We start from the raw sequence: 7,509 nt of genomic DNA, 5'->3' as shown, positions 1-7,509 counted from the left end.
AAAAGTTACTATTAAAATACAAACCACACAGCTCTTCAAGGTAGAGTTTGAGCAGCTGCATAATATACCCTATTGCTACTTTGCCTAAATGGTGAGGAAATATAAATTTTTATACCTAATATGGCAGAAAGCACACCATTTTGGAGATGGAAAGGACGGCTAGAGGGGAAATGGAGGAGGCCGTAGTTTTTTAATTACATTTTTTTCCTTGGTGTTTTTTTTTTTTTCCATTTGCTAACGATTTAGTCAAAGTAGCTCAAAAGTAAATGTCTTTATAATACATTATATTGTAAAGTAATGTAATGGGAAATTTTGGTGCATGCCCGTTTTGAGTAAAAATTTTAGCTTTTTGAGACCATATGCTGTTTTTGCGTCTTTTCAGCTAGTAAGTCGGGACCAGCGGGAGAGCAGATCTCCTGCATGACATATTAAATTTACACCTGCGGATATTATAGCTGACATCTATGCTAACTGGTGTAGATGTCAGTTTGTGCAGCACTGACAACCCAAGTTGCGCCATATTTATCAGAGCTGTGGGCTTCTTGGAGTATGTTCACATTAAATTTTTTCTTTTCGTCAGAGGTATGCGTTGGGAGAAGTCTCTACGTATACCTCCAACGGAAGGCTGTATAGGCATAGAGTGGGATATATCACCTGAACTCCCCTGGCACAGCGTTACTTTAAGCACTAGGCTCGGAAAGCCCCTGACGTTAGCAACGCTCTGACTGGGGATTCTGCTCCTAGGGAAGCCCCTGACAAGACTGTCCATAAATGGACACTGACGTTAGGAGCTTTAAGATGCCAAAATCCTAGGCCAGAACACTGGCATTGCACTGGCTGGGGATTCCACTCCTGGAGGGAGCCCCTGACGTCACTGTCCATATATGGATTCTGCTCCTGGAGGATCCCTTGATGTTACTGTCTGTACATAGACAATGACATTAGGGGCTTTGTAATGTGAGAATTCCAAGTCTTAGCGTTGGCAGCGCTGTGGCCGGGAATTACGCTTGTAGAGAAAACCTCTCACTTTACTGTGCATATATGGCTTTAAATATCCATATTTGGCTTTAAACTCTGGAGTCCCCGGCCAGAGCATCACAAGCACTCACTGGCCGGGAACTCCTGACTTGGGAAAGCCCTTGATGTCACTTTCACTATATGGACAGTGATGTTAGGAGTTTAAAAACCCAGGAATCCATGGCCAGAGCGTCGGCAATGCTCTGGTTAGTGATTACTCTCCTGGAAGGAGCCCCTGATGTCTGTGAATTGTTATGGTAATAGTCGGATATGATCTTTAATAAATTTAAACCATTTTTTTAAGCTTTAAGAACAAGGTTTGACAATGATAAGTTCTACCCATGTGTATCTAATGCTGATATGTATCCATGCTCCTTACTCATTTTAATATTGTGTGATTGATCTTGGTAACTTGCTATGCTTGGCTGACTGTACTGTATGATCAGAAGTAGTAACTAGATGTTTAAGAATCAGATTCAGATAAGTTTTAGTAATGATACTTAGTTCAACAGATAGAGAGGTCCTATAGGGGAGGACCAAGTCAATGTGAGCTTGAAACTCTGAACAAATAAATACCAAGTCAGGCAGAGTAAAAAGTACATTTAGATTAAAAAGTTACTATTAAAATACAAACCACACAGCTCTTCAAGGTATAGTTTGAGAAGCTGCATAATATACCCTATTGCTACTTTGCCTAAATGGTGAGCAAATATAAATTTTTCTACCTAATATGGCAGAAAGCACACCATTTTGGAGATGGAAAGGACGGCTAGAGGGGAAATGGAGGAGGCCGTAGTTTTTTAATTACATTTTTTTCCTTGGTGGTTTTTTTTTTCCATTTGCTAACGCTTTAGTCAAAGTAGCTCAAAAGTAAATGTCTTTATAATACATGATATTGTAAAGTAATGTAATGGGAAATTTTGGCGCATGCCCGTTTTGAGTAAAAATTTTAGCTTTTTGAGACATTATGCTGTTTTTGCGTCTTTTCAGCTAGTAAGTCGGGACCAGCGGGAGAGCAGATCTCCTGCATGACATATTTAATTTACACCTGCGGATATTATAGCTGACATCTATGCTAACTGGTGTAGATGTCAGTTTGTGCAGCACTGACAACCCAAGTTGCGCCATATTTATTCAGAGCTGTGGGCTTCTTGGAGTATGTTCACATTAAATTTTTTCTTTTCGTCAGAGGTATGCGTCGGGAGAAGTCTCTACGTATACCTTCAATGGAAGGCTGTATAGGCATAGAGTGGGATATATCACCTGAACTCCCCGGGCACAGCGTTACTTTAAGCACTAGGCTCGGAAAGCCCCTGACGTTAGCAACGCTCTGACTGGGGATTCTGCTCCTAGGGAAGCCCCTGACAAGACTGTCCATAAATGGACACTGACGTTAGGAGCGTTAAGATGCCAAAATCCTAGGCCAGAACACTGGCATTGCACTGGCTGGGGATTCCACTCCTGGAGGGAGCCCCTGACGTCACTGTCCATATATGGATTCTGCTCCTGGAGGATCCCTTGATGTTACTGTCTGTACATAGACAATGACATTAGGGGCTTTGTAATGTGAGAATTCCAAGTCGGAGCGTTGGCAGCGCTGTGGCCGGGAATTACGCTTGTAGAGAAAGCCTCTCACTTTACTGTGCATATATGGCTTTAAATATCCATATTTGGCTTTAAACTCTGGAGTCCCCGGCCAGAGCATCGCAAGCACTCACTGGCCAGGAACTCCTGACTTGGGAAAGCCCTTGATGTCACTTTCACTATATGGACAGTGATGTTAGGAGTTTAAAAACCCAGGAATCCATGGCCAGAGCGTCGGCAATGCTCTGGTTAGTGATTACTCTCCTGGAAGGAGACCCTGATGTCTGTCAATTGTTATGGTAGTAGTCGGATATGATCTTTAATAAATTTAAACCATTTTTTTAAGCTTTAAGAACAAGGTTTGACAATGATAAGTTCTACCCATGTGTATCTAATGCTGATATGTATCCATGCTCCTTACTCATTTTAATATTGTGTGATTGAACTTGGTAACTTGGTATGCTTGGCTGACTGTACTGTATGATCAGAAGTAGTAACTAGATGTTTAAGAATCAGATTCAGATAAGTTTTAGTAATGATACTTAGTTCAACAGATAGAGAGGTCCTATAGGGGAGGACCAAGTCAATGTGAGCTTGAAACTCTGAACAAATAAATACCAAGTCAGGCAGAGTAAAAAGTAAATTTAGATTAAAAAGTTACTATTAAAATACAAACCACACAGCTCTTCAAGGTAGAGTTTGAGCAGCTGCATAATATACCCTATTGCTACTTTGACTAAATGTTGAGCAAATAGAAATTTTTCTACCTAAAATGGCAGAAAACACACCATTTTGGAGATGGAAAGGACGGCTAGGGGGGAAATGGAGGAGGCCGTAGTTTTTTAATTACATTTTTTTCCTTGGTGTTTTTTTTTTTTCCATTTGCTAACGATTTAGTCAAAGTAGCTAAAAAGTAAATGTGTTTATAATACATGATATTGTAAAGTAATGTAATGGGAAATTTTGGCGCATGCCCGTTTTGAGTAAAAATTTTAGCTTTTTGAGACATTATGCTGTTTTCGCGTCTTTTCAGCTAGTAAGTCGGGACCAGCGGGAGAGCAGATCTCCTGCATGACATATTTAATTTACACCTGCGGATATTATAGCTGACATCTATGCTAACTGGTGTAGATGTCAGTTTGTGGAGCACTGACAACCCTAATTGCGCCATATTTATTCAGAGCTGTGGGCTTCTTGGAGTATGTTCACATTAAATTTTTTCTTTTCGTCAGAGGTATGCGTCGGGAGAAGTCTCTACGTATACCTTCAATGGAAGGCTGTATAGGCATAGAGTGGGATATATCACCTGAACTCCCCGGGCACAGCGTTACTTTAAGCACTAGGCTCGGAAAGCCCCTGACGTTAGCAACGCTCTGACTGGGGATTCTGCTCCTAGGGAAGCCCCTGACAAGACTGTCCATAAATGGACACTGACGTTAGGAGCGTTAAGATGCCAAAATCCTAGGCCAGAACACTGGCATTGCACTGGCTGGGGATTCCACTCCTGGGGGGAGCCCCTGACGTCACTGTCCATATATGGATTCTGCTCCTGGAGGATCCCTTGATGTTACTGTCTGTACATAGACAATGACATTAAGGGGCTTTGTAATGTGAGAATTCCAAGTCTTAGCGTTGGCAGCGCTGTGGCCGGGAATTACGCTTGTAGAGAAAGCCTCTCACTTTACTGTGCATATATGGCTTTAAATATCCATATTTGGCTTTAAACTCTGGAGTCCCCGGCCAGAGCATCACAAGCACTCACTGGCCGGGAACTCCTGACTTGGGAAAGCCCTTGATGTCACTTTCACTATATGGACAGTGATGTTAGGAGTTTAAAAACCCAGGAATCCATGGCCAGAGCGTCGGCAATGCTCTGGTTAGTGATTACTCTCCTGGAAGGAGCCCCTGATGTCTGTGAATTGTTATGGTAATAGTCGGATATGATCTTTAATAAATTTAAACCATTTTTTTAAGCTTTAAGAACAAGGTTTGACAATGATAAGTTCTACCCATGTGTATCTAATGCTGATATGTATCCATGCTCCTTACTCATTTTAATATTGTGTGATTGATCTTGGTAACTTGCTATGCTTGGCTGACTGTACTGTATGATCAGAAGTAGTAACTAGATGTTTAAGAATCAGATTCAGATAAGTTTTAGTAACGATACTTAGTTCAACAGATAGAGAGGTCCTATAGGGGAGGACCAAGTCAATGTGAGCTTGAAACTCTGAACAAATAAATACCAAGTCAGGCAGAGTAAAAAGTACATTTAGATTAAAAAGTTACTATTAAAATACAAACCACACAGCTCTTCAAGGTAGAGTTTGAGAAGCTGCATAATATACCCTATTGCTACTTTGCCTAAATGGTGAGCAAATATAAATTTTTCTACCTAATATGGCAGAAAGCACACCATTTTGGAGATGGAAAGGACGGCTAGAGGGGAAATGGAGGAGGCCGTAGTTTTTTAATTACATTTTTTTCCTTGGTGGTTTTTTTTTTCCATTTGCTAACGCTTTAGTCAAAGTAGCTCAAAAGTAAATGTCTTTATAATACATGATATTGTAAAGTAATGTAATGGGAAATTTTGGCGCATGCCCGTTTTGAGTAAAAATTTTAGCTTTTTGAGACATTATGCTGTTTTTGCGTCTTTTCAGCTAGTAAGTCGGGACCAGCGGGAGAGCAGATCTCCTGCATGACATATTTAATTTACACCTGCGGATATTATAGCTGACATCTATGCTAACTGGTGTAGATGTCAGTTTGTGCAGCACTGACAACCCAAGTTGCGCCATATTTATCAGAGCTGTGGGCTTCTTGGAGTATGTTCACTTTAAATTTTTTCTTTTCGTCAGAGGTATGCGTTGGGAGAAGTCTCTACGTATACCTCCAACGGAAGGCTGTATAAGGCATAGAGTGGGATATATCACCTGAACTCCCCGGGCACAGCGTTACTTTAAGCACTAGGCTCGGAAAGCCCCTGACGTTAGCAACGCTCTGACTGGGGATTCTGCTCCTAGGGAAGCCCCTGACAAGACTGTCCATAAATGGACACTGACGTTAGGAGCGTTAAGATGCCAAAATCCTAGGCCAGAACACTGGCATTGCACTGGCTGGGGATTCCACTCCTGGAGGGAGCCCCTGACGTCACTGTCCATATATGGATTCTGCTCCTGGAGGATCTCTTGATGTTACTGTCTGTAGATAGACAGTGACATTAGGGGCTTTGTAATGTGAGAATTCCAAGTCTTAGCGTTGGCAGCGCTGTGGCCGGGAATTACGCTTGTAGAGAAAGCCTCTCACTTTACTGTGCATATATGGCTTTAAATATCCATATTTGGCTTTAAACTCTGGAGTCCCCGGCCAGAGCATCACAAGCACTCACTGGCCGGGAACTCCTGACTTGGGAAAGCCCTTGATGTCACTTTCACTATATGGACAGTGATGTTAGGAGTTTAAAAACCCAGGAATCCATGGCCAGAGCGTCGGCAATGCTCTGGTTAGTGATTACTCTCCTGGAAGGAGCCCCTGATGTCTGTCAATTGTTATGGTAGTAGTCGGATATGATCTTTAATAAATTTAAACCATTTTTTTAAGCTTTAAGAACAAGGTTTGACAATGATAAGTTCTACCCATGTGTATCTAATGCTGATATGTATCCATGCTCCTTACTCATTTTAATATTGTGTGATTGATCTTGGTAACTTGCTATGCTTGGCTGACTGTACTGTATGATCAGAAGTAGTAACTAGATGTTTAAGAATCAGATTCAGATAAGTTTTAGTAATGATACTTAGTTCAACAGATAGAGAGGTCCTATAGGGGAGGACCAAGTCAATGTGAGCTTGAAACTCTGAACAAATAAATACCAAGTCAGGCAGAGTAAAAAGTACATTTAGATTAAAAAGTTACTATTAAAATACAAACCACACAGCTCTTCAAGGTAGAGTTTGAGCAGCTGCATAATATACCCTATTGCTACTTTGCCTAAATGGTGAGGAAATATAAATTTTTATACCTAATATGGCAGAAAGCACACCATTTTGGAGATGGAAAGGACGGCTAGAGGGGAAATGGAGGAGGCCGTAGTTTTTTAATTACATTTTTTTCCTTGGTGTTTTTTTTTTTTTCCATTTGCTAACGATTTAGTCAAAGTAGCTCAAAAGTAAATGTCTTTATAATACATTATATTGTAAAGTAATGTAATGGGAAATTTTGGTGCATGCCCGTTTTGAGTAAAAATTTTAGCTTTTTGAGACCATATGCTGTTTTTGCGTCTTTTCAGCTAGTAAGTCGGGACCAGCGGGAGAGCAGATCTCCTGCATGACATATTAAATTTACACCTGCGGATATTATAGCTGACATCTATGCTAACTGGTGTAGATGTCAGTTTGTGCAGCACTGACAACCCAAGTTGCGCCATATTTATCAGAGCTGTGGGCTTCTTGGAGTATGTTCACATTAAATTTTTTCTTTTCGTCAGAGGTATGCGTTGGGAGAAGTCTCTACGTATACCTCCAACGGAAGGCTGTATAGGCATAGAGTGGGATATATCACCTGAACTCCCCTGGCACAGCGTTACTTTAAGCACTAGGCTCGGAAAGCCCCTGACGTTAGCAACGCTCTGACTGGGGATTCTGCTCCTAGGGAAGCCCCTGACAAGACTGTCCATAAATGGACACTGACGTTAGGAGCTTTAAGATGCCAAAATCCTAGGCCAGAACACTGGCATTGCACTGGCTGGGGATTCCACTCCTGGAGGGAGCCCCTGACGTCACTGTCCATATATGGATTCTGCTCCTGGAGGATCCCTTGATGTTACTGTCTGTACATAGACAATGACATTAGGGGCTTTGTAATGTGAGAATTCCAAGTCTTAGCGTTGGCAGCGCTGTGGCCGGGAAT

This window comes from Rhinoderma darwinii, unplaced genomic scaffold, assembly GCF_050947455.1.
Source record: "Rhinoderma darwinii isolate aRhiDar2 unplaced genomic scaffold, aRhiDar2.hap1 Scaffold_114, whole genome shotgun sequence".
Lineage (NCBI taxonomy): Eukaryota > Metazoa > Chordata > Amphibia > Anura > Rhinodermatidae > Rhinoderma > Rhinoderma darwinii.
This window is presented reverse-complemented; position numbering follows the sequence as displayed.